The 26,364-nt window shown below is 45.5% G+C and overlaps 1 long non-coding RNA gene across 1 annotated transcript; it reads left to right on the top strand.

The window, feature by feature from the left end:
- The first annotated feature begins 385 nt into the window (after nucleotides 1-385).
- On the top strand, nucleotides 386-26,135 carry LOC122889144. Its single transcript, XR_006380821.1, has 3 exons — nucleotides 386-495; nucleotides 598-689; nucleotides 26,057-26,135. It is a non-coding gene; the product is annotated as an uncharacterized LOC122889144 (long non-coding RNA).
- Nucleotides 26,136-26,364: the final 229 nt, after the last annotated feature.

Below are 26,364 nucleotides of genomic sequence, written 5' to 3'. Positions count from 1 at the left end.
GAAAAGTGGAGAAACTCTGCTTTCCAGAGCCCAGTGACTAGTACCTGCCGAGGAGGCCGGGGGCTGAGCACGGCGAGCCGGTTGCGGGGCCTCCTGGCCGACCCCGGTGGCGCTTCTGGGGTTCCCGCTCCCAGCAGGGGGAGCGTCTGCGAGGCCCGTGCCAAGCGCTGCCCCCAGGCCTCCTTCATCCTTCCTGTGCGTTGGGTTTCGCAGATCTGCAGATCTCCCCGTGACCCTGGGCGCCCACCCAGCGCGGCCGCCCTCCCTGGTGAAACCACCTGTACTCCGGATACAGTGGTCCGGCCCTAAGGAAATAGTTAAAGCATCCGCAGATGGTCACTCCATATCGTTGGGGAAGAAAGCAAGTTAGGAAGCAGCACGTGTGATAGGATCTCGTTGGAGAGGACAAAGCAAACACTACGCACACATACCTTGAGGTGTCACAATGACCAGAAGTATTCACCCAGACTGTATTTTCGGATTACTGCATTATAGGTGATTGTAATTTTCTATATTTTATTAATCTATTTTAAGTGTTTTCAACAGTAACATTTTTTCCCCCTAACGAGAGTAAATGATAAATGTTATTTTTCAAAGGAAATTATCACAGCCACCAGTGGGAAGACAGTCAGTGGATGGATCTTGGACATGACCTTGCTCCTTAGTGACCCATGACAGTCACCCTGGAGGTAAGGTTTGTGAAGGCTGCGTCATGTTCTAGGATGAGGATATGGTTAAGCAGTTTATATCCCCACCCAGAAGTCTCTCTTTCTCTCTGAGAAGTTACACTCACAGGATTAGTAGGTGAATGTTTGGTAAGATGATTTGGGAGAAGATAAAATGTTCTACGTGTCTCAGTGTAACCCCGAAATTCCCAATGGCTGAAAGAATTGTCAGGTGTCTGAGACAAGGAACATTCTACTCAACTCTAAGTCACAGGTATGTCTGTCTTCTTGTGGACCGTGACTGCAGACACCCACTTCAGAAGCATGCTGCCCAGAGGCACAGGCCTGGCTGGAGGGGCTCTGAGGGGGCAGAACATGAAGGGAGGGAAACCAACAAGATAAGGACCACAAAGATATGTTTTTGAGGGGGTCATTATTTTTCTTCTCGAAAGCCAGACCTGGAACATGCACACACACGTTCCAGTGGCCAGAGGAAGTAAGGAAATGGGTGCCTTCCTGGGTGCCCAGGAAATGCACACAGTAGACACAGCATCGTCTCTACCACAGAAACCCTTCAACTGCCTTTCTACATCCTCCATAGCCATCAGGGTCCTCCCATAGTCCTCCAGAATCCTTTAGCATCTCCTGTACATACTGTCCATCTTGTGACTCTTTAGAGGATGCATTCTGTCCCCTGACTAGATGGGAGCTCCTTACTGTTCCCCTCTTTGCTCTCTAGTGCCTGGTACAGGGCTCTAGGAGGGATTTGGACAAGGGAGTTGGACACTGCCATAAATGGCCAGGAGGTGACCGAGATGCTCAGAGGTATGTCACCTGTGCTGTCCTTGCACATGACTAAGAAAAGTTATATGGATGGAATACCAAAGTTAAAAACCGGTTGCTCGTTACTCAGTTACTGAATTGGGCAGAGGGGAGAGAGAATCCAAAACTGAGGTCAGCTGCCTTGTTCATTTCGTCAGGAGGGAGAAAGCTCTCCTAACCAGAGCACCCAGGAAGTCCACCTGGCTGCGTTCAGGAACTTACATCCTGGGAAGTGATGGGTCAACACCTAGTATTGGAACTGAACTAGGGTTTATTTACTCATCAGACAGAATTTTTTAAATATATATTTCCTGCTAAGAATGGAATTAAAAGGCAGCTGATGCTGGCAGAAATTGCTGATTCCATGTCTGAAGACAAGAAATGTAAAGATGAGTTCAGAACATTTTTGTACCAGAAACCAGGGAATAACCAAATACTGCTAGCATCATGCCAGAATGACCTTGGAGCCAATCCGAAGAGGTTCCCAATGGATCCATAAATTCACAGTGACACTTAAAAGAAACAAATAAACTTCGTGGGCCATGTTGGAAGACGTTAAAGAACTGTCTTATTTTGAGAACTGACAAAGAAAAAAAAATTGTGTGTTTTTTTTTTTTTTAAAGATTTTATTTATTTATTTGACAGAGAGAAATCACAAGTAGGCAGAGAGGCAGGCAGAGAGAGAGGGGGAAGCAGGCTCCCTGCTGAGCAGAGAGCCCGATGCGGGACTCGATCCCAGGACTCTGAGATCATGACCTGAGCCGAAGGCAGCGGCTTAACCCACTGAGCCACCCAGGCGCCCAAAAATTGTGTATTTTGCTGTCCTTAAATGAACATGGTTACTTAAGAGTAACCACATAGCTGATGAAATAATTTTCCTTTGTAGAAGTATCCCAGCTAATAATGACTCTTGGTAATGATTATCAATAGCTTCTGATATCACACAGAGAGACTCAAGCTGATACTGTATGCCTCCTGATGGAAATAACAATTCTATGAAATCAGGTTGCCCCAAACTTGAACCTGATTCTGATCGTGCTTCTAGATGGAACCACCAATTTTCAAAAAATACAGTGAAGTATTAAGTGCCACTACAAGGACCTAAGCAGCAAAATCCAGGCTATAGGTAATTTGGGGGGACAAAACTCCTCCAGCAGAAAAATTTTAAAGAACAAAGCAAGTGGTAGGAGGAGAGGGAGCCTATACATTGAAAAATACTTGAGATATGTATTATTTAATTCCAGGGGATCTAGTTGGTTCTTTTTTAAATCTCCTTGCAACTACTAGACTATAACCTCCGTAAGGACAGGGCGTTTTGTCCCTGCTTGATCCCTCTTCCCTAGAACTGGAATAATACATGTTCATGGACACATACATGACTTTATCTCCCTGGCTGTAGCTCATGAGATAAGGAATAAATGGCTGATTTAATTAAGACTATTTGGGGGCAAATGAGAGCTGACAGGTTCTTATGTTCCTGCCAATGTTTGATGATCTCAAAGTCTGCTAATTCTTTCCCTGAAAAATCTCTATTTAGGCCAGATACCAGTTGCCTTAGTTTGGGTTCCAAAGATGCAGACCCTTAGAACCCTGAGAAAAGTATTCAAGTGCAAGGAGTTTATTTTGGAAAGGATACCAAGAAACATCTATGGGTAGGTTGGGAACTGTGAAAAGAACAGAATGGCAGCCAGTACAAGGTGTATTCTAGAGCACATCTCTTTGTGGACACCTGGAGCTTAATGCCAGTGAGGAGTTCTGGGAGTCAGTGTAGGGTTATCCCACCCTAGGGGCAAGGGAGCTTTGGTCTTTGTACACCACTTCCATCAGTCACTGACTGAGGACCACTGGCACTGGGGTGAGGGGTTTATTCGGTACGGAGGCATGGGGTGGGGGGGACCTTCATCAGGTAGTACCCTGATAAACTTACTGACTCTGATAATATATATCTAATAAGACAAATATTTAATACAGGGCTAGGCTCACTTAGATATTAGCCTAGGGTACTAGATAGATCAGATTCTGGTGTCAGCCCAGCTTGGGTTCAGCAATAATCTCTTCCATTTACCTGCTTTGTGACCCTGAAAAAAAAATCACTCAGCCTCTCTGTGCTACAGTTCCCTCATATGTAAAATGGTCTGAGGCGTAAGATTGATTTAGAGAATGAATAAGATCGTACCTGACACACAGTGCTCAAAAAGAAATTCACATCTTTTCCCTTCTCCTGGATTTAAGCCAAGACAATAAATTATGAAATTTCAGTTGTCAGCGAACGAGGAGGAATCTGCTTGGAGAGGTCGAGGAAAAAGGAAGACATCTTTCTGGTATTCCTGAGTTACAATGTGGAGGAACCCCCGCCGCCCTGCTTTCTGGTTTGGAGCTTGTGTCCACAAGAGTGCAGTACCACTGACAGAACTGGAGAAGCTGGAGAGAGACATTGTTTCAGTGTGAGGATGACGCGTGAAGCCATTCAGCCAAATATTTGGACCCTTCATCCCTGAGAGGTCGGAGATCTGCATGCTATCCTAGACTTTGACAACCTACTAGGTTGTCAACTTAAGCATATCTTGGCAAATGTGTATCACGTCAATATAGATCACTTGACTTGAGTGAGAAGACACCATCTAGAGTTTTCAATGGGGTTTGGGCCATTAGAAACACAACTTGGTGAAGAGAAGGATTGCTGCAAAGGCAAAGACCTTTGCACTGTCTGAGAAGACATTTCATTGTCATGTGTTGACAAAAACCACTGGTATCACAAATGCACGTGACCATATGTTCCAGTCGATCTCAAATTTATATGGAGCTGGAAATGAAAAGGGCACATTTGGAATCGTTTGGGTTCTGGTGTCTCCTCCTAAATGCTTCAAGACTTTGTTGGAAGCTTCCAGGGGTCATACCTGATTGTGGCTTGTGGTTTAAGTTGTCTTTCAGATGGGCCAATTTTTTAATGAATGACTAGAATGGTAGGAGGAAAATGACAGATGGGCAGGGGTGGGGTGAGGGAGGAGTTCTCAAGTATACAAATAAAAATGAGACAGGAGACGAAGGGGGAGTAGGAGGAGGGGAAGGAGAAAGGACAAGAAATAAGAACGGACAAGAAAAAGAAATCTGAAGGACTGGGAGATAAACATTTCCAAAGAGTAAATCTGACGTTTACCCATCTATATGCAATAAGTATTTGCCAGTCCCAGTGTGTCAAGGATGGTCCTAGGAGCTGGAGACACGTCAGTGAATCAAACATCCCTTTCTGGCGCTAACATTCTCGTGGTCCTGCTGGAGGGCCCATTTAGGAAGTTGTGGCAAGACTGAAGACTGGTTTAGTTCAGACTTTGTAACTCTTTGGGTCCGTTGGCATCATTCCTTAGGTCAGAGATCTAAATTGAGGTCTGCCTTTTAGAGTCTAAAACCCAAGACGAAACAGAGTATCTGCTTTAAGAATTCTCTCTGGCCAGATAGACAGGATTGGAAATTGGAAGAGAACCGACTCAGTGCAAATGTTGTCAAGCAGTAGATCAGAGTCACCAAGTCCTCGGAAACCTTCTGGGTATGAGGGAAGCATCACGGTTGTAATTACAGTGGTGGCTCCTCTGCCTCTTTCTTGGGCAGCCGTGGGGCAGGAGCAGATGTTTATCTTCTGCGTGGCAGAATGTCTCCATACGGAATCCCCATGGGGTGCTTCCAGTTGGCGTACTGGTATCCTGCTACTAGGCATTCCTTTGCAAAGCAGAGAATGCCCCAGAAGTTTTGTAACAGTTGTCTAGAAATCACCAGATGAGTAGCTAGCAGAGAGCAGAGAGCTGACCTACTGCCTTCTTGCCCCAAACCATTTCCCAGGAGACAGCAAGATGTATGCTAAAATGCACTGATAGTTCCAAGACAATCAACAACCCCGAGCAAAAACCTGCATTTGTAGAGTATGGTAGGACTCCGGGAGAACCGAGGGGAGGGTGGTGCAGTAAGCAGGAGCTCCATCATGATGGGTGAAAGGCGGGTTCTCACCTGGCTCTGCCGCCAAGTCGTTGTGTGATCTCGGACAGGTCACTTCAGTTCTATCCCGAATCTGATCCCTTCTCACCACCCCACTGCTGTGGGTCTCTCCAGCCACTGGGATCATCACAATATCTGTCGCTTATCTTCGCACCTCAATGGTCTAGAATTGACACGGCAGCCAGAACAAGCCCGGAAAAGCTCTCAGACCTTGACACTCTTCTGCCCGATCTCCCCAGTGGTTCCTCTTTCATTCAGAGGAAAGGCCAAGTGCACGCAGTGACCTGGAAGTTTCTACAAGGCCAGACATCACCTACTATTGATCTCTTCTGCTGCTACTCGAGCCCCTGTTCACCGTGCTCCCATGCTATCTTGACATTCCTTGAACTGTAGTGTGCTCCTGCTGCGGAATATTGGAATTAGCTCTTCTTTCCCTCCTTCCTCTCTCCTCTCCTCCCCTCCCCTCCCCTCCTCTTCTCTTTTTTGTGCCTGAAACACTGTCTCTCCAACTAGCTGCAATCCAACCTCCTCTTCTACCTCAACTCTGCTTAAATGTTGCTTTCTCAGGGAGCCCCCCCTGACCTCCTATTTAAAATGGCAGGAACTCTGAAAAAATTTTAAATTAATTTGAAAAAGCAAAACTGTAATGTCCCCAGACCCTCAATCACAACCTGCTCTATTTCTTTTTCTAGAGCATTTACTTCTTGATTATGTTTATAGTTGATTATCTGTATTGTCTGCATTCCTGTAGAGGGCAGGCATCTTGGTATATTTTTTCACCGACGTACCTGAACTGGCCTTAAAGAGCGCCTGACAGATAGATGTGTTCAATAAATACCTGTTAATTAAATGAGCGCATGAACAACTCAAGACAGTTTCCGTTCACAGGCAGGTAGGACTCGCGGCTGAGATGACCGGAAACATCCAACAGGTTTCTTACTTTCTTGTCTTCCCCAGGGGTGGATGGGAAACCTGAGTAGATCCATTGCCCTGTCCAGGGAAGTAAAGAGCGTCTGTGTCTTGGGCTTCCCCACCCCATTCCTCCCTGTCCCCGTGGGATTTGTGCTTGACCCAGAGATGAATGACCAGACCACTGTCAATCACAGAGCATCTACACAGGAAGGGAGCCCCTCCCTCTTACACACAGTTCCCATTCATTTCTGCTCTGCCCCTTGGATGGAATGGAATGCACTGCAGGGTTGTGCAGAAGACAGGCTCAGCTACTAATTGGTGGAATGGTTTTCTTAGCGTTGGCTGTATCGAGTGCCCTTAAACATTAAACTGTGTTAAGGTCCAGGACCTCTGCCAAATCGTATTGCAAATAGAAAAAGGCAAGTCAAGTCCTGACCGTGTCCTAACTTAGGTTAAATTCCTACTAGGTAGCACACTCTACAGAGCTGTGACCAGTGTTACCCCAGCATTTTCGTCCTGGGCAGAGTAGAATGAAAGATAATAAAATAATCTCTTCCAAGGAGGCACTTTTCCCCCCAGGGAAAACAGGCAGCAAAATGCAAAAATAGAAGAGAAATTAATTGTGATTATTTTACTGTTTATAGAAGTCACTAAGAGTTTAGCTGCCCTTTTCACACTAAAAATACTTTACCAAAAACTCAGAATAATATGGCACTGCCTCTGTACCCATCGTCCAACTTCAGTGACTAGTTCAAAGCCAAGTACATTTCACTTACCACTCACCAAATACCGAATACACTATATCAAAATAAGGTCGTATTTCCTGATTCTGGGTGGACAAGAATTTATCTATTAACCCAGTAGAGACCTCAACCGTCCACATCCCTTGACAACTTGCTGGAGATAGTCAAATTCCTGTTTTTCTTTAATCCCTTTGGACAAAATATTTTAAAACTCCCTTTGCTTAATTTTCAACATTTTAAATCAAATGTACAGATTTCCAACTGTGCTTTCTTTGGGCTGACTTCAGTCATCAAATGTGTATCGCGACAGCTCTGTGATGAGGTTGAAGTCTGTTGTGCTCTGTGGCACTTGGGTTGGCCTTGGAGAGTTTATCTTTTTTTCTTTCCTTCTATAGTTATTACCTGCCACTTCTTGCCGATGTTAGCATTTGTGTTTGGGTAAATGAATTCTCTGTCATTTCTAATTTCTGTGAGTTAGAAAGCCCCAACTCCAAGTTTGCTGTAACTGCCCAGTTTAGCCTTAAATAGTCTTTATAACAGGCCAAGGACGTTCCCTTGAATAAAGTGTATTACATGCAGATGTCACATACAGCACACGCAGAGGTAAACCAGAAAGCTAGAGGTGGTCAGAGATGGTCGAGAACGCTTGGACTCAGTGAGACAAGATGATGGGTCTTTCAGACAGGAATATAAACAGTTCTGGGTGTTGACATTGATTTCCTCTTCCTTGTAATTAGAGGTCAGCTGATAACCTTTTGGCCTCACAGCCAAAGGCAGAGACCCTGTCCCAGCCCTCCAGGGCACACCTCCTCTTTGCAACGTATGTCTCTGTGTCTGGCTCTTCTTTTCGGTGTCGAGTCTCTCCTTCCTACCTTCCCCCCAAACCAGGCTTGCATCACTCATCATGGCTCAGTGCACTTGTTCAAAGCAAAGTCTGGAAGCATGCAAGTTTTATTAATTGATTTCTTTAGAAGACCTTGATTCCCTCCAATATACAATACAAAATGTGGGCTGCCTGCTTTGCAGGTTAATAAAAACAGTTGCACAGTGCTCTGTCTGTCCTTCTGTCCATTTGTCCCTTTCTGTAAACCCCAGACATTGTTTTCTGATGCCTGTAATTTCCACACCATCATGAGGCCCTCTTCTGCTTTCCTGGCTCCCATTGAGGCATTTGCTATATACTAGGATTGCCCACGAGTGGGGTGTGACTGTATTTACTCAGTCTGATACTGCGTAGAAGCTCAAGTGATAAAGGAATGTGTGGTTCCTGTATCATGGAGCCCTGGATTCCCCAGCCCATTAACCTCCAGCCCCTTTTCTGCCGGGATTTAACAGAGTTATCAAAAGCTTAACTCCAGGGTAGGAGAAAACTGACTGTGTAAATGGAGATTTTTCTGGGCATTATAATGAAAGCTCAAATACTGACCCCATGGCGTCGTGCAATCGTTTCTTCAGAGGCGAGGGTCTGTGGACTCTTTTCAATGAGCATATTTTTAGATGGTTTGCCATTAAATCCGGTTTTGCAGGTATAGGGCTGGCTCTGGATAAAACGTGGCCAACTTTGACTTTGCTTCCTCGGCAGCTCCCGTCCGAGTCCTCCACCTACCTGTCTGATAGTCCCATCGCTGCTGCAGGTCCACCGCTGGAGCTCCCTCCCTTAGCAGCACCCTATGCTCCAGAACATTCCATTTCTAAAAGTACAGTCCTGTCCTGGGGTCTGTCTCCTCCAGGTTCAGCCAGATACTGATGAACACAACACAGGATTCTGGAATTTCAAGCTAAAAGAAATCCAGGGGTGAATTAGATGGATTAACTTTAGTAAAGAGCTGGACAGAGGATACGTGTGTGTATGTATGTAAGGTATATGTGGACACGTGTGTTCATGGGTACACATAGAGATACAGAGGAAGTGTAGTGTTGTACTGGGGTGCTGAGGGGGAGTCTTCCCAGTTAACCCACAAGAAAAGACCTGCCCAGTAAAGGAGCCACAGCTAAAATGCTCTTCTCGATTTGGGTCATTGAGCCCCGGAAGACGTAGCCTTACGGCCGATGGGAGACCCTGATGAGCCCTTATCTACCTGGGGAATATCCGCTCTGAGTGTTCACTCTATTTGCGAGGACACACGGCTCTTTAAAATCTTGGAATTCGGTCATTTGTTTTTAAATTGTAATTTTTAGTTTGAGAGAATGAGCGCGTCACGGGCCGCCGCAGGAAACGCGTTGGGTGTTCTCAGCCGAGGGCGCGATGTCATCGTGCCGAGCGCCGTCGCTCCCGCCGGAGGCCCGTCCAGTGCGCGGCGTCCGATGCACAGCTCGATGAGACGACACAGACGGACGCCCCCTGAGCGGTCCCTCGAGGGAGATCTGTTCAGAAGTTGCTGGGCCCGGGGCGAGCCGGTGAAGCCCGTGGCTCATCTGGCGGCTCTGGGTTTTGTTTCTTACACGTTTCTCATTTGTCGGGTAGTTTTATGTCGTTTTTACACACGCCGTGTGCACGTCGTCTGGTCGTGTTTCGCTGTTGTTAATTCGCGAGCACAATGAGGTCTAACTGGGAAATGCAAGTCTTCTCTCCACGGAGCTGGTCCGGGGGTATTGGGGGTGGTGCAGGCCGAGGGCCCAGTGGCGGCGTCGGGGAGCCGGGGGCGGGATAGCCTGCCTTTCTGGAGGCTTCGGGCTCCTCGGTCCACAGATCACCCTCCCACAGCCCAAAAGGCACCTCCTGTCCTTTAGACAAACTCACCCACAGTGGCTTCTATTTATCATTCTTTCATCTCCTTCTAGAATCCTGACAGGCAAGAATGACGCCTCAGGGCTACTGCACTGCAAAGGGTGACAGCCTGCTCTTGGGGGAACTGTAAATATTTGGAATTTGAAGGGGATTGGGAACTTCAAAAAAAAAAAAAAACAAAGAAACGAAAGTTTTGGAACAAGTTAACCAAACACTGGATTCCTTGAAATGCTTTTGATAAGCCTTGCATTAAAGCTGACCTTTTTGCAAGAGTTTCTGGAGAACGATGGTTAGTGAGTGTTTTTTTTTTTTCTTCTTCTTCTTTTAATGTGATAAAAATTCACTCCGCCAGCTGAGCATGTGCTGTGGGGTGAGAGCAGGTTCCTTTCTCTGTGGGAGGGAGATGTGTTCGAGTGAAGCCCTCTGGGGGAGTTCTGGATGCTGGCTACAGCTTTGATGAAGCCTTAAGCTGAAAGATACATCAAGTTGGAAATACATATTTTACAAGGGGAGGGCGTGGGACGGTGTCCTGGATTCCGTCAGGCGTGCACAGAGCGTCCTGTCACGCAAGGCAGAGGGGGGCGTTGAGCTTTGTGCTCGATCCCTGAGGAGACGAGGTCCTCTCACTCACCCTAAGGAGCAGTCATGTAACTTCTCCAAACGAAGCAAATACAGTTCTCTCATTCTGAGGAAGACAAAGAGTAACGTTGCCCAAGGAGGGAACAGAATAAAGTAATCATCTGGCTCAGTTGTTTGGTGAAGCTTTAATGCTTCCTCCTCCGCAGTCCTAATAGGAAAATCTTGGAGCAGTGGTTTACCACGCACAGCCCAGAGTTCTCAAGGCCATGAACGCCAGGGACTCTCAGGGTCAAAGACAGGGCCAGGAGTCTTCAATCACTACCTCCTTGCAGGTGGCTATCATAGGCAGCGGTAGGAGTCAGGGCTGGGGCGGGCTGGGAGCGGGATCTGGGAGGTGCGAGGGGCGCAGGGAGGGCAGATGTGAAGTCGGGTCCTTCAGACTTGCACGGGAGGACTGTTTTCAAATCCTGTTCCTCCGCCTGTCCCAAGACCGCTCGCTATCCTTGGCAGGGCTAGCCCGCCCTCCGACTTGTGGGTTAACCCCCTTGTGTTGTTTATCCTTCCTCTCAAATCTCACAGAGGGACAATCTGGTGATAACCATCTCCAGGCGAGAGCTAAAAAGAAAGGACAGAAGACATCTTCAAAGGCCCAGAGGTGTGGAAAGCAGACACCTAGCTCTGACCCCTGCTCCCCTTGTATTTGTGTGATGACCAGCTCAGGCCCTTTTGACCACCAGCTAGAGCACCAGAATCTTCTCCATCCTGCCGTAGTCCGGGCCCCTAGCAACTTCTTCAGTAACTGCCCCAATCCTGTTACCTTGAGCCTGGTTCTTTCTGACCCCAGGTCTCCAAATCCAGAACGGTAAATTCCGCGAGTTCAAAGGTGATGGGAGAATTGACAGAGTGGCTCCAGGATCAGTGTGGGTCGGAGTCTGGTAGTAAAGAACAGCTTTTCACCTTATCCTGGGCAAAATGGTTCTAGTCCATATTGCCTTATGATTAACGTTGCCAGACTAAGCAATAAAAATACAGGTGCATTGGTGATCTGCTCCAACATGGATGGACGTTGAAATCAGGCTAAGTGAAAGAAGCTAGTCACAGAAGACCACATGTTGGGTGAGCCCATGTAGGTCAGATGTCCAGAATGGGCAAATCTATAAAAACAGAAAGTAAATCCATGGTTACCCACGGCTGTAGAATAAGGGGGCCCTGGGGATGGGGAGGGACTGATAATGGTTACAGGGTTTCTTTTTAGGGTGATACCATGTTTTAAAATCAGATTTTGATAATGGCTGCACAACCCTGTGAATATAGTAAAACCCATTGCCTTATATACTTAAAGTGGTGGAATTTCACGATACACAAGTATCTCAATAAAGCTTAATAAAGTTCTTAGTAATATAGGATGGCAAGTTAAATTTGAATTTCAGATAAACTATGAAAATAAATTTAGAGTAAGTATATGCTCTGCAACATTTGGGATATATTTCTACTGAAAACATTTTCATTATTTATTTGAAATTCACATTTAACTGGATGTCCTGTATCTTATTTGGCAACCCTACTTGGGATTCGATTAAATGTCTCAGAAAGCACCACTCACCAGCAAGAGTAAGAAGAAATAGTTCATGAGATGTCATTTAAATGAGATTTATGGGGGCCCCTACATCTTTTGGGCACCACAGTTCTCAACAATAAACAAAGACAAAGAACTTCTTAATTTAATGATAATCATTTTAAAAAATAGATTTGTAGCTGTCTTGCTTGCTCTCTCTCTCTCAAATAAATAAATAAAATCCTTAAAAAAAAAGAATGTACTAGGGGTGCCTGGGTGGCTCAGTGGGTTGAAGCCTCTGCCTTCGGCTCAGGTCATGATTCCAGGGTTCTGAGATTGAACCCCACATCGGACTCTCTGCTTAGTGGGAAGCCTGCTTCCTCCTCTCTCTCTGCCTGCCTCTCTGCCTACTTGTGATCTCTGTCTGTCAAATAAATAAATAAAATCATTAAAAAAAAAAGAACATACTATATTTACATTTCATGAATCTTACCATTGAATTAGACACACTTTAGGGGAACTTCAGGAGTGTGGATCTAAAAATTTTGACTTGTTCACTTAGATGAAAAATTATTTTCTCATATTTACTATATATAGTGAGATTTGCTATAAATATTGTCATGCTTATGGAAGGACGTGAAGGCAGCACCTGTGAGAAAAGGTGATATGTATGTATATATGTATATATGTATGTATATATCAAACACACACACACTCACCCTTGCTCACATATATACGTTCTTTGGATGTTTTGGATTTGTTTTAAGGGGATGTCTCAGGTTGCAAATCCTAGTAAGCAGAATTGCTTAAGTTTGCACTTGCATAACGGTCATCTTTCAAAAATGTCTCTACCCCTGCTTTGATACTGGAAAATCTAGTATAAAATTACTACAGTGGTATAAATCAAAATAGCAATTATTAGCTAGTTGTGCCTGCAAAACTCTGTTTAGGTTCTTAGGCAGTGGTAACAGCAGACAATATTATTTTTCTTATCTTACAATTGAGAAAACATAAAATTGCAATACATTTCTCTGAATTTAATAGTTTTTAAATCAAAATTCAAATATGTTGGTTTACATGGTGCAGCATTTAACCAAACCTTCGATTTTTTTTTTTTTTTAGTATTTTATTTATTTATTTGACAGAGAAAGAAAGAGAGACAGTGAGAGAGGGAACACAAGCAGGGGGAGTGGGAGAGGGACAAGCAGGCTTCCCACTGAGCAGGGAGCCCAGTGCGGGGCTTCATCCCAGGACCCTGAGATCATGACCTGAGCCAAAGGCAGATGCCTAACAACCGAGCCTCTCAGGTGCCGCCAAACCTTGGATTTTTTTATTACATGTTTTTAATAAGTAATTGGTGTTGAGTTAACCCCTTACACTGTGATCGCTCAGCTTTCCTGCTGATATTGGTGAGAGAAAGGACAAAATTTTCTAAGCAAAAATTTAAATTATAGATTAAAAGATATTAAAATTCAATCAAATTGATAAGTTCCACGTCAGTTCAGAGAAGGAGACCAGTCTTGCCCCTTGAATGATTTCCTGGAAGCACAAGTGATATCAGCATCTGTGAATGTTACACGTGATCTCAGCACTGGGCAATGATTTCAGAACACTTTTCCTCTTCCTACTTACACCTAGAGTTTTAAGAAATCATTCATTTAGGTCACATATTGGGATCTAGATTGCTGAGAGGCCATTGCACAATTGTTTTCTTTTTAAAAATTTCCTTTTAAGGGCTAAGGTCTTTATATAAGAAAGAATTTTCAAAAGAAAAGAAAAGAAAAAGAGTGTGTATTTTTTTTTTTCCCAAATAAGAAGCAGAATTTAAGAGCACAAAGAGTATTTGTGGATTGGATCTGCTTAAAAGAAGAAAAATGCAGGCAGCTAACTTTATGCCTGAGATTCGTGAGGGTTCTTTCTGCCGAAACTCTCCAGGACTGGAGGGTTTCTGGGGACAGGATCAGGGTGCGTGCTGAGCCCCCCGGGGCTGGCATGGAATGCTGGCACCTCCTCTTTCCTTCCTTGTCGAGTGTTGGCTCGTGGGGTCTGTTGGACTCTGGCCCCAGCCGTGTTAATTCAAGCCACAACAGAAATGAAGGGGTTTAAACTTCCTTCACGCACAAAGATAGGACATTGGATTCCTGACTGTGGTCACAGAATTGATGTATCTGAGGTCCTTGGAACTGGAGAGAAGGCTCAGTAGACCCAACCAAAGGGACTACTACCATGGGGAGGGAACAATTAGAGAAAGAAGAAAGCTTCTGTGCTTGCATGGCTGAATGACTTAATTGGAATCTCTCCTTGAAAGTAACCACCCCTCCCAGACTTTGGTGGGCAAGAATCTTTGCCCGTCGCAATGGTACCCAAGGCTGGGAAAAAATGATCCATGATATTCTCATTTGGAATTAGTGTAAAAAGCAGAGATGGACTTCACAGGGGTTGGATCTCTTAGACATGAGTAAGAAGATAATCCATTCCTTTCCTTCATTCCTAAAGACCGAATATATTTGAAATGGGTCCTACCATTTCCCATTTTCTATTCATTCTGTACCAGAACCTTTCTCTTTGCTGGTTCCTTAATGTTTCAGTGTCACTATCTTTGGGTCCAGATAACCAAGTTATTAGGTTTCAGCCAAGCAAATAGGGAGACAGAGCCCCACCATTGAACTAACACATTGGATCAGGATGTAACACACATTATTATATGATTACATGTTTACATGTTTTTATTACATGTTTGCATTTATTACATATTTTATTACATGTTACATGTAATGTAACACATCATTATATGCTTATATAAGCAATCCAGCCCAATTGAGCATCATATTCCTTCCACTATGACCCAACATGTTTGTTGGATTCCCAAGCATGCTCCCCAAGTTTCTGTTGCTGTAAATTGGTCAAATCTTGTAGTTCTGGTGTGTATGGCAACCTCATGGGTCATATGTTGTACCTGCTGGAATTTGAATCTGGTCTAGAATCAATAGGTTCACCCCGAGGAAGGTCACCAGTCTCTCGTGTAAAGCCTTGGAAGATACCCATCTCAGGATCTTCAGGCACAAGGATGAAAACTTCCGCAGACATGGGAGAAAGAATTTCTTCTACTGGCAAAGAAGACTTGGCAGAATTTGGGGACTCAAGGTTCCCAGGTGTTGACTCTGCCTATATGTCCCCTTCCCAATGTTTAGGGTCCCACTCCTTTCTGATCATTTCCTTAATTTTAGTAAAAAAAGATCCTGTAAGGTTGGCCATTCAACTGGATTGGACTTTGGGCCTGGTTTTCAGAAATCTTGGCCCTGTGGCTGCTGGGAAAATGTTCAGTTTTAGGGCAAGCACAAATTTCTTGCCCTTTCGTCAGAGTTGGGAATTTGAAACCCTAAGTGCATCATTTTCTCCCCCAAGTTCTCCAGAATGCAACCAAACAACTCTATTATATATGAAGTTTTTTGTGGAAGAAGCAACTTTGTCACCCAAAGTTTTATTTGCTATAGACATTTGACGGCAAGTAATTATTAAAGTAATTTCTGCTGTGCATCTCACAGACCCCATTATCAGTTATTATTAATGATTCTGAATTATTAATGCCTTTACATTGACTCAGATCAGAGAACCAATTTCAGAGGGCCTAGAACTGGGTCAGAGAACACATCTTTTGGAACCATGTCTGACAGCATTTCCCTATAAGTCCGGGACCAGAGAAGCCAAGTCACTCTCAGTGATGCAGAATAATGGATTTGTTTTAGGAACTAGACCTTGCACTATTGTAGAAGCTGCCGGGGGCCTCTGTGCAAGGCTGTTGCCTCTCCATCGGCTGATGATCCTCCCGTCTTTATCGTTTAAGACCAACTAGTGAGGAAGGAAGACTAGAAATGGGATCCCCAAGGCAGACTGTGACTCACGAGAAGAAACCAGAGCCTCTCCATCTGTCACTGCTTCTACCCCTGATGGCACAGGGACCCTGCGGGAGAGGCTAGTGGTCTGCACCATGGAGCTGTGCACATGCCTGGCACAGGACTGAGAGAAACCAAAGGAAGAGATCTGGTGGGAAGTGGAGAAGCGGCAGGCACGCGACGGGGTGTGGCTGCAGATCCGTGACCCAGGAAGATGCAGGGAAGAAAATGCTGGAAACTCAGGTGCAATTTAGCTAAGTCGACACAAGACAGTCACCCTAGCAGCAAAGAATCAGTATTTCCTATTGTCATGCAGGGTGCACTCTGGTGTGAAAATGGATTAAAAAATAAATACCTTTGTGTGTGTGTGTGTGTGTATACATATATATGTATATATATGCACATGGGTGTGTTGGTGTGTATGTATTCCTTATTACAACCTTCTGAGGTCAGTGCTTGTATTACGTCCATTTTACAGACGAAGACACGAAGGCAAAAATGGGTTAGGTATCTTGCCCTAGGCCCCACAACTAATAAGCACTGGATCCAAGTTCTGGACCAGGACAGTTGGCCATCAAAGCCCATGGCGATAACTGCTACTCCCTTTTGTTTGTTCCGTGTAAAGCATTACCCCCGACACTCAACAACGAATGCACACGTCTTTTGGGTCATATCACAGATTTTAGCAGTTTATTGCATTCAGACTGTTCTGTAACTCATTGATGATGATTTCCATGTGGACATCAAACTGCTAGATAGCCTGAATTTTATTTTTGCGTGCCGGCTCAGCTGCCCATAGCATGCATTCAGCCGGCACCTGTAACTTCTTGTTGCGTGGATGAAACGCCTTCGATGGTGAGAGCAAGGTGTGTGTACCTATGGCCTGAGCCACACCAATTTGGAAAGAAAGCTTTTCTCAATTGGCTTTTGTTAAGTCTTTGAAAGGTGCAGAAGAAAAGAGAAAACGGGCGGGGCTCCTTCAAGGACTCCCTGCCCCACCCCACCCCGAGTGCTGGTCTTCTGATAATCCCATAATCCGGACAAGTTGGGGCAGGACAGCAGTCGGGGAAGAGAGGGGGGTCACTGCTGAAGCGGGTCAGGGGCAGCTCTGGGCTTCCATCATCTCTGCACAAGGATCATTCCCCAGAACTATTAAATTCCTGTAGCTCACTCAGCCGACAGAAGTTCTCCGAGACTTGAAACTTCAGGACTAGGCCCTGCATTTTTGTATGTCCCAGAATGAAAAGGACCTTTGTTGACTCTCGTTTAGATTTATTTAACATTCGGCCCACAGAGAACGGAAGGCTTCCCGTGACATGGAGGGGAAAGAGGCCCCCACCCACCTCCCATCATTTGGACCATGGGCTCTCATTGGCTCCCGTGAAAACATTGGAAGGGAATTTGTTTTGTGGCTCGGTTCCCTTTTGAATATCATCACAGTTATATCTGCAGTATTTCCTCAAATATGTGAGGGGAAGGGAGCGGTGACTTCCTAAAGGAAAGTATTTATATTTTTAGCCTGAAACATGCTTTTACGAAGCTTTTCCCCCAAAAAAAATCAAGAAAGAGAGCTCTGAACAACAAGAAAATGCTTCAACTGCAGCCAAGGCGCTGTGGATTATAAAATACAGTCGAATGTAATGAGAAAGAGATGAGCCGCTTTGTTTCATTTTAAAGGATGACCAAAAAAGAAAATGCTTCTGGATTTTTGAATATCTGCCTCCACTCCGCCTTCTTCTGAGTTCTCTTGCCTGAGGCTCACAGGTCACCAGAGTCAGAGTTATGGGCTGATAAGGTCCGGCTCACATTGTGAATCATGGCCGGAGAGGAGGGGGTGTGGGAAGGGGAGGAAAGGAGGCGTGGGAGAGACGCTCCATTGTGAGGACACAGCCTACCCTGTTTCGTCATAAACATCCGTGTACCGTAGCTCAAGAGAGTTGTGCAGGGAACACAACAGTGCTTCGTATGTTGTTGACCCCATAGTGGGGCCACAGCTTAATGAGCAGCCTGGGGAGCTAGTTCCCTCCCCAGCTAGTGTAATCGTCTTATTTTCCAAATGAGCCGTCGGTGGTCTAGAGGGCTAAGGGGACAGCATGGCAGCCAATTTACAGCAGGACCCACTGGAGATATGTGGCTTCAAGGGGGATACCGTGCTGTGCAGGTGTGGGTGTAGACAGGCAGACATAGCCCTGACAGTGTGCTTTATGGGGGTCGGGGAAGACAGCCTCCCCGGCCCTCCCTTCCTCACACTCGCTCATCCTGAACTCCTTTAAAGAAGACACAAAACCTTTATGTCACAGTTAGAGATAACATGTGAATGCTCTTTTTAAAAAGTAAGAACTTAGCATAAATATGCCCGAAATGAAGAAGAGGTGATAACAGGTAACTATCCATTTTTGAGCAGATTTTGATATCGGAGGAAGGGGTGGTACGAAATTGCCTGGGCCCAAGAAGGGTGCCCAGAACTGAGGAAACGTCACAGGTCACAGACAGAACATGGCTGAAGGGTAGGAATTTTGTTTCCTAAATTTTTGTTATGAAAGTTTCAAACATTCAGAAAAATTTAAAGAATAGTATAGTGGTCATCTAGAAACCTACAATTTGGATTAAAAAATGTAAACATATTCCCACATCTGTATCACCTGTCCACGTATGTACGTGTGTGTGTGCGTGCGCGTGCACACTTGTGTGCTTGGGGGTGAGCATGTGTCTAAGAATATGGAATGTAAGCTGCAGGAAAATGCCTACATACACTGCAGAGACCTTCAGAATTTACTCCGGGGTACGGAGTCAGAGGAAGGAACTAGACCCAGAGTTGCTGGGATCTCAACCTCTGCTCTTTCCTCTGTACCAAACATCCGATTATGAATCATGATGATTCACACCCACCGTTTGGATCGGATTTTAGAACCTTCAAGTTGCTTTCCCATAACGCATATTCTGCTCACTGCCACTGTGCCTAGTGCTAAGGAAAGGAAAATGGGAGGGGAAGGGGGATGACTCAGGCCGTGGGATGTCCTGAAAGCCAGGTGTCTCCAAGGAGTTACAGCTCAAAAGATGGGGCGCTGTTCTTGCATTGGTTCTTTTGAAGTTTTGAGCACAAAAAGTTGAAAAACCTAACTGGGGGCTGTCAACCCGTAAGAAAGAGACAGAGCACTTTGTAGGAAACAGATGAGGGGGCGATTGTGGGATCTTGGGGACACACACCTGCTTACCCCAGGGGCATCAGCCCCGGTCTCCGCTGTAAGCTTCTCCCCTGAGGGTTCCTCCTTCTGGGGTGCCCTTCTTCCCATCTCTTCAACTGGGCTGGGTGCTCCTCACCCCCAGCCCCAGCTGCCCTCCCACGCCCTGCTTTCTCCCACAGTTGCATTCTCTGTCTGGGCTGTCGCTTCCTGTTTATTTATTTGTTCCCCCCCCCCGCTGAGCCACAGATGTCACAATGGCTGGACTCGGGTCTTCTTTGCCTTCGTCAGACTCCATCCCTGCCCCTCAGCGGACATACGGACACAAGGTAGCATTTGTGGAACAGAGGGCCAGAGGCCATCAGCTTACAAGGATCTGAACTTGAACTCGGTGGAGTGAGGTTTAACTGCACATGGGATAAGGCGGAGTTGGGTTTGTTTTTACTTCATTTTATGATTTGTTTTTCAAGAGTGAGAGCGTTTGGCAAGCACCAGAGGAAGAGAGGAAACAGACTTCAATGCAGTTAGGACAGAGGCTTAAGCAGCCTGGAACGTAGGCCAAGGGGATATTTGAGGACCCAATGACCCATTCTTGGGGACAGAAAATATGGATTTTTTCCAGACAGCGTATATTGAGCCCTGTGCTGGAGTCAGAGGGATGGAGGGTGTAAGACGCCAGGTGGAGGGAAACACCAGGACCGAGAGAGGACCCCGGGTGTGGCGGGCAGCCCGGGCCCCAGGAGCAGCCACAGTGTGGCTGGTTTTAACAAAGGGCAAAGGCGATCAATTCAGCATGAGCTCGGACTCTGTGCAGCCTGAGCAGGTCTTTTCTAGTCTCCAAAGGAAGAGGTTTAAGTTTCCAGAAAATTTTTAAAATGTGTATTTCCATTTAAAACATACATAACAGGGACGCCTGAGTGTGAAGTTTGGGAAGATGACGAAAGTTCTGGAGCTAAATGACAGTGTTGGCCGCACGACACTATGAAGGGACTTAATGCCATTGAGCCATGTGCTTTAAGGTGATGAAAATGGTGTATTTATGTTACGTATATTTTACCACAATTTTTATTTATTTATTTATTTATTTAAAGATTTTATTTATTTGACAGAGAGGGAGAAATCACAAGTAGGCAGAGAGGGAGGCAGAGAGAGAGGGGAGGAAGCAGGCTCCCTGCGGAGCAGAGAGCCCGATGCGGGGCTCCATCTCAGGACCCTGAGACCATGACCTGAGCTGAAGGCAGAGGCCTTTACCCACTGAGCCACCCAGGCGCCCCATTACCACAATTTTTAAAACATATTTTGCAGAGTTTAAATAATACATTATATATACACACACACACACACACACATATGTATGTGTATATGTGTATGTATATGATTTCATTTATTTATTTGAAAGTGAGAGAGCACATGAGCGGGGTGCAGGGGACAGAGGGAGAAGGGGAAGCAGACTCCCCAATGAGCAAGGAACCTGACACAGGGCTTGATCCCAGGACCCTGAGATCACGACCTACACTGATCACAGGTCCTGGCTGAGCCACCCAGGCGCCCCTATATCTACTCATTTTTAAGTTGGGTTTTGTTGTTATTGTTTAATTGTAGGAGTTCTTTATATTCTGGACGTTAGGTTTCCAGAAGTTTCAACCAGTGTCCTCTTAGTATTGGCCAAGGGTTGATCTTCATCAGACTTACTCTTTTCTCCTTTTTGCCCAAAAATAAGTCTAGGCTCATCAATGAGGGAGAGATCAGGCCCTCCCTGTGCACTCCAGCTACACCAGCTCCCCACAGCTTCCCAAGTATGCATTTTCATTTCTCTGACTCTGGAGGCCAGTTCTCTACCCCGACATCCCTTCCCCAACACATCTCCCCTGAAACTCACTTTTCAAGATCCATTTCAAATGCAAGTCTTCTTTTAGTTTCTGGAGTAGCTGGCATTCAAACTTTGGTCAAACACCCCCCCCTCCCCGAAAGATTTTGGAAGACCAGAGAACCCTTGTAAATGATCAGGTTGATGATACTCCCAATTTTTTAAACCATAAGTTGAAATAGATTTAAATGAGATTTAATTTCCAAAGTCTTATAAAAGTGATAGTTTAAAGTACAATTAGTATATTTTTCTCTCTCTCTCTTTTAATATATTTTTTCTTTTAAATGGATCCAGTGGTGGCACAGTATATCCTGCAGAAGGTCTTGCTGTGCTGAGTAGGTCCTGGCGCATCTCTTGTCTTGCAAACCTGCTCCTCCCAGCTTTCAATTTGACCTCTAGTAAAAACAAACAAACAAACTTTTTTTTTTTTTACTTTTGCCAGGGGAAAAAAAAATGCAAGAGGGGCGCCTGAGTGGCTCAGTCATTTGGGCGGCTGCCTTCCGCTCAGGTCATCATCTCCAGGTCTTGGGATCAGACTCCAGGTTGGGCTCCTGGCTTGACAGGGAGCCTGCTTCTCCCTCGGCCTCTCTGCCTGCTCATGCTCTCTCTCCCAAATAAATAAAATCTTAAAAAAAATTAAAAGAACAAGTTTTGCTTAGTAGGAACAGAATGAAAGTGATAGAAGGCAGTAACTGTGAAGATGTTGGTGGGTTCCAGGAGGACGAGCCCAGCATCTGCTTCTCTGATCATGGTTTGGGGCAGCCACAAAACTGCAGACAGGCTTGTGTGTCTGAGGGTGGAGAGAGTACGTGTTCCCTGCCCTCCTTGGGCCCCAGGAGGCCACCGGATTCTGGCAAGAGGTAGCTATGGGATGTAGCAGGATGATTCTTGGGTATCGGCAAGGACCCCAGGATTCAGGGAGAGGACCCTAAAACTTGAGGGAGTGAGCAGAATGGAAGGCAACTATCTCTGTGAGCACGTGTGTAGACCAAATACCAAGGACCAGGCAGGCAATGCATGTCTAATGCAGTGTGGACTGAGGACAAGCAAGGGCCCGACTGACTCTTCTCCCCCTCTGGACACCTTGGCCTGACGTGAGACCCCTGCTACCACCACCCAAAGCCGAGATACAACCTCAGGTAAAGGGATGAATGAGAGTTAGCTTCTCCCACTCTGATGAAATGGTAATGGTGCAGAGATGGCTTGGAAGATACAATGGTGTGAGTTGAAGAGTGGAGCTCTATTTCTTACACATCTGGAGGTGCAAGAAAAAAATGTACTGAGACAGACGAGCCACAAATGTATAGAACATGTTATTCCTGGGCCTCTAATTGGACATACAATCTGCGAATGGGGATTGTATCTCCTTTACATTTAGTGTTTGTATACTGGTGTTTCTGGAACGTGTGTGTGTGTGTGTGTGTGTGTGTGTGTGTGTGTGGTTATGGCGACTGTGGTCTGTGAGAAGGAACTATCTTGATTCCAAACAACTCAATCAATATTTCTACCATTTGATTTGATTGATTGATGCCTTTTTTTGGGTCTCGTTTTGGAACTACAAAGTTTCTCATGACTTCTGGGAACTACGCTTCTTCACCGAGGAAAAAAGTGAACTTAGGAAGCAAAAGCAAATTAAAAATGGAAATCAGAGAAGGTATAGGTAGAAAAGTTCTAACGAGAATGAAGGAAATCATGAGAAGAATTTCCCCTTGTTGAGGAACCAGAAGGAAGCCATGGGTCAGCTCAAGTTCATTGGCCATGAGATAGCAACCCAGAGGGGCCTCCATCTAAGCAGAGGCTAGCAGTCTGAGGTTCTCGGGTTTAAATCCATTTCATCGATGGGCCTTCAAATCCAGCTAAATGGGGCTGGAGTTATAATAGCTTCAGGTTAAGCTGTTAGCTAAAATCTGAGGCTGGGAAGTTGATTTATCCCTGTACTTTTGATCAAAGCACAAACAGTTGGTTAGACAAAGCAAAAGCAAAAATAAAACAGTTTTATGTCTTCAGGATCAGTGAGCAGATGAGCTCGCTGTCTACCACACACCAACCTGTGCCTTTTGTTCTCTCCGGCTAGGAGTTTTGAAAGGGCTCAGTGTAAAATTGCCCACGTCCCAGACTTGAAATAAGGTCTCAGATTCATAAGGTGCCTAGTGTTGGAAAGGTGCGTGGGCCTTCTAAGCACCTTGGGAGCGCACATGGCGGGCTGGATGCTAACATGTCACTGGGGTAGAGATGCCGGCCCGCGCTTTCTTCACCACGGCTGGCGAGGTACTGAAAAGCTCTGCAAATGTTTGAATGGGAAGCATGCTACAAAAATGAGGTACCCTTCTGCGCATGCCCGCACGCGTGTGTATTTACCCTATCAAAGAAACACCTACTCACTTTTAAATGTATTAAAAAACTATAGAGCAGGATAAAATAAAGTGTTAAACTATTGATCAATTCCTCCTAATTCTCCTCCCCAACGGTAACTCCTATCAGCGGCTTGGATGGTGGCGGGAAATAGACAGCACTCTCAAAAGCAGTGACTGAAGAAAGTTTTATGAAGGGAATGTCAATGAAGGAGTGGGTAGGGTTATGGGAATCTAACAAGCGGTAGGGACACACCCAGGGGCTAGCCGCAGCAGGGACTCTGCCACTCCCCTAGCCTGAGCAACAAGCTAAGGAAGTGGTTGCTAGTCCTGTAAGACCCACCATTATAGAACAAGGCCCTGGAGAGGAACAGTTAATCTTGGGTAGGGGACCATCTGTGGACAACCCAGGTGTCTGATCAGGGACAGCTGGGAAATAAATACCCCGTTGTCTCTCTCCACCTGGTCTCCCATGCCTTGTCAATTTCTGCTCATCAGCCAGATCTACCTGGAAGTAAGAGGGCAAGGGAGTCCCATTGGTGCAGTCCGTCCCGCCCACGTCTCCTGGGGGAGAGCAGGAGAGAGGAAGATGGAGAAGGGGAAACGGAGTCTGAAGGGGAAATGGAAACAATCCAGCAGGTAGCTTGCCCACAGCCCAGTCCCTAAAAGTCTCTCCATACACCATGCCTGCAGATTTCTGTGGGTTTCTCCTTGGGGCTGAACCAACCTCTGTGGAGGCGGATCTCTGCAGAGGAGGGCTGTTGGACTGGGTAAGAGCCTGGGGACCTGAGCCTCCCAAACGGTTAGCGTCTCTAGCCACAAAAGGGCAGATCTGAGCAACAGACATTGCCTGGGGGGATGTTTTAATATTTAGAGTCTGACTCATCAAATCCAGGTGGTAATCACTTAGATCCTTGGGCCACCGAGCAAAGATAAACGCAAGAGCACTGAGCTCTTAATTAATGCATGACAAAGTGTAGAAGCATTTTCCCTTTCTGGGAATGCAGTGCTTGGGCTGGTCTGACCACAGCATCATTGCTTTTGTTCAGCGGCGATACGTTCCCTGGCTTGTACTCTGGGGTGATATTAGGTGGTAGGCAATTCTGCATAGATGCTGAATTATATCGAAATTATGACTCTGTAAGTTTATTTTTATTTTCAGTATATCGTTCTTTAATTTATCCATGGAATCTATCAGGGAGGCTTAAAGGGGACAAGGATAAATAAAAGGGACCATAAATTGAATTGTAGGAGTTAGGAGCTGTGGCTAGAGAACTTTCATCCATGAACTTCACTAAATAAAATGCATTGAAGTCGGGGCTAGGAGAAGATCAGCAAGGGGGGCCTTCTGGTGGAAACGCGGAAATAAACTGAAATTTGTTTTCAGCGACTAGCAGAAGCGCAGAGTGAAGAGAACCATAAGCACTTTGAAAGGGGTAAGGCTTAAGGCAGCTTCCGTCAGCACAACGAGAACTTTCTAATCCCCACGAATTTTCCCCACTCTCTTCAGCGTGTTCCTCAAGCTAGTCACCCAGGTCTCAGGGCTTGGTTCCTAGTATGAACGCAGCACTGAGTGCCTCGTCTCACTAGTGACAATGACAGGCTGTCCCTAACACAAACTGAGACCCATTTACCACAGGTTTAAATATTCCTCAGTTTCAAGTCAAACTTACAGACGATTAAAATATGTTCTGAGAACGCACTGTATTTGTTTAGTTGATTATTTTTGGTTTGTTTTTTTTTCATTTTAATTGCTTTATTAAGTTACATTTTATATAGCATAACATTCACTTGTGTTAGGTTTACAGTTCAAAGAATTTCAGTATATTTAAAGAGATGTACCCTTACTACCACAATCTGATTTTATTTTATTTTACTTTCTATTTTTTATTTTTTAAAGATTTTATTTATTTATTTGACAGACGGAGATCACACGTAGGCACAGAGGTAGGCAGAGAGAGAGGAGGAAGCAGGCTCCTTGCTGAGCAGAGAGCCCAATGTGGGGCTCGATGCCAGGACCCTGGGATCATGACCTGAGCCGAAGGCAGAGGCTTCAACCCACTGAGCCACCCAGACGCCCCTTATTTTATTTTAAAAAAAGACTTTATTTATTTATTTGACAGAGAGAGAGAGAGATCACAAGTAGGCAGAGAGGCAGGTGGGGGCGGGGGGAAGGTGGAGGCAGGCTCCCTGCTGAGCAGAGAGCTCGATGAGGGGCTTGATCCCAGGACCCTGAGATCATGACCTGAGCCAAAGGCAGAGGCTTAACCCACTGAACCACCCAGGTGCCCCTACACAATCTGATTTTAGAACATTTCCATCATCCCCAAAAAGAAACTTCCTGCCCATTAACAGTCATTCCCCTCATCTGTTCCAGCCCTAGGGAACTATTTTTCTACTTTTTTGCCTCTATAATGTTCTGTTTTTTTGGACATTTCATGCAAAAAAGAACATGCAGTTAGTGGTATTTTGTGTCTAGCTTGCTTCAGCATGGCTTTGAGGTTCTCCCACTTTTTCGCATGACTTAATACGTCATTCCTTTTTATTGTCAAGTAGTATTCCATTGCATGGATACACAACAGTTTGCTCTCCGTTTATCAGTTCTTGGACACTTGCACTGTTGCCGCTCTGGCTGTTAAGAATCATGCTGCTACGACCACTGTGTACAAGTCTTTGTGTGGGTGTATGTTTTCCTTTCTTTGGGGTAGAGAGCTAGCCATGGACTTGCTCATCTCATGTAAGTCTGTATTTCATTTTTTGAAATACCTCTAGGCTGTTTCCTGAAGTGGCAACCCCATGGCTCGGATTTGTCCTCACCCACAACATCACGTCCTGCTATCTGCCTTTCCCACCAGAACCACTGAGAAGGTAAGAAATGGTATCTCACTGTGGTTTTGTCGTTTTGACAGTGTGTTTTTCCCTAATGACTAATGGTGTTGAACATCTTCTCATGTGCCTATTGGTACATCTTCTTGGCAAAAGTATCTAATAAAATCACTTGCCTTGGCGCATCTGGGTGGCTCAGTTGGTTAAGCATCGGCCTTTGGCTCAGGCCATGATCCCAGCGTCCTGGGATCAGA

The sequence above is a fragment of the Neovison vison genome, chromosome 11 (genome assembly GCF_020171115.1).
Source record: "Neovison vison isolate M4711 chromosome 11, ASM_NN_V1, whole genome shotgun sequence".
NCBI classification, from domain to species: Eukaryota; Metazoa; Chordata; class Mammalia; order Carnivora; family Mustelidae; genus Neogale; species Neogale vison.
The sequence above is the reverse complement of the archived record's forward strand: the minus strand, read 5'-3'. Positions and strand labels throughout refer to the sequence as shown.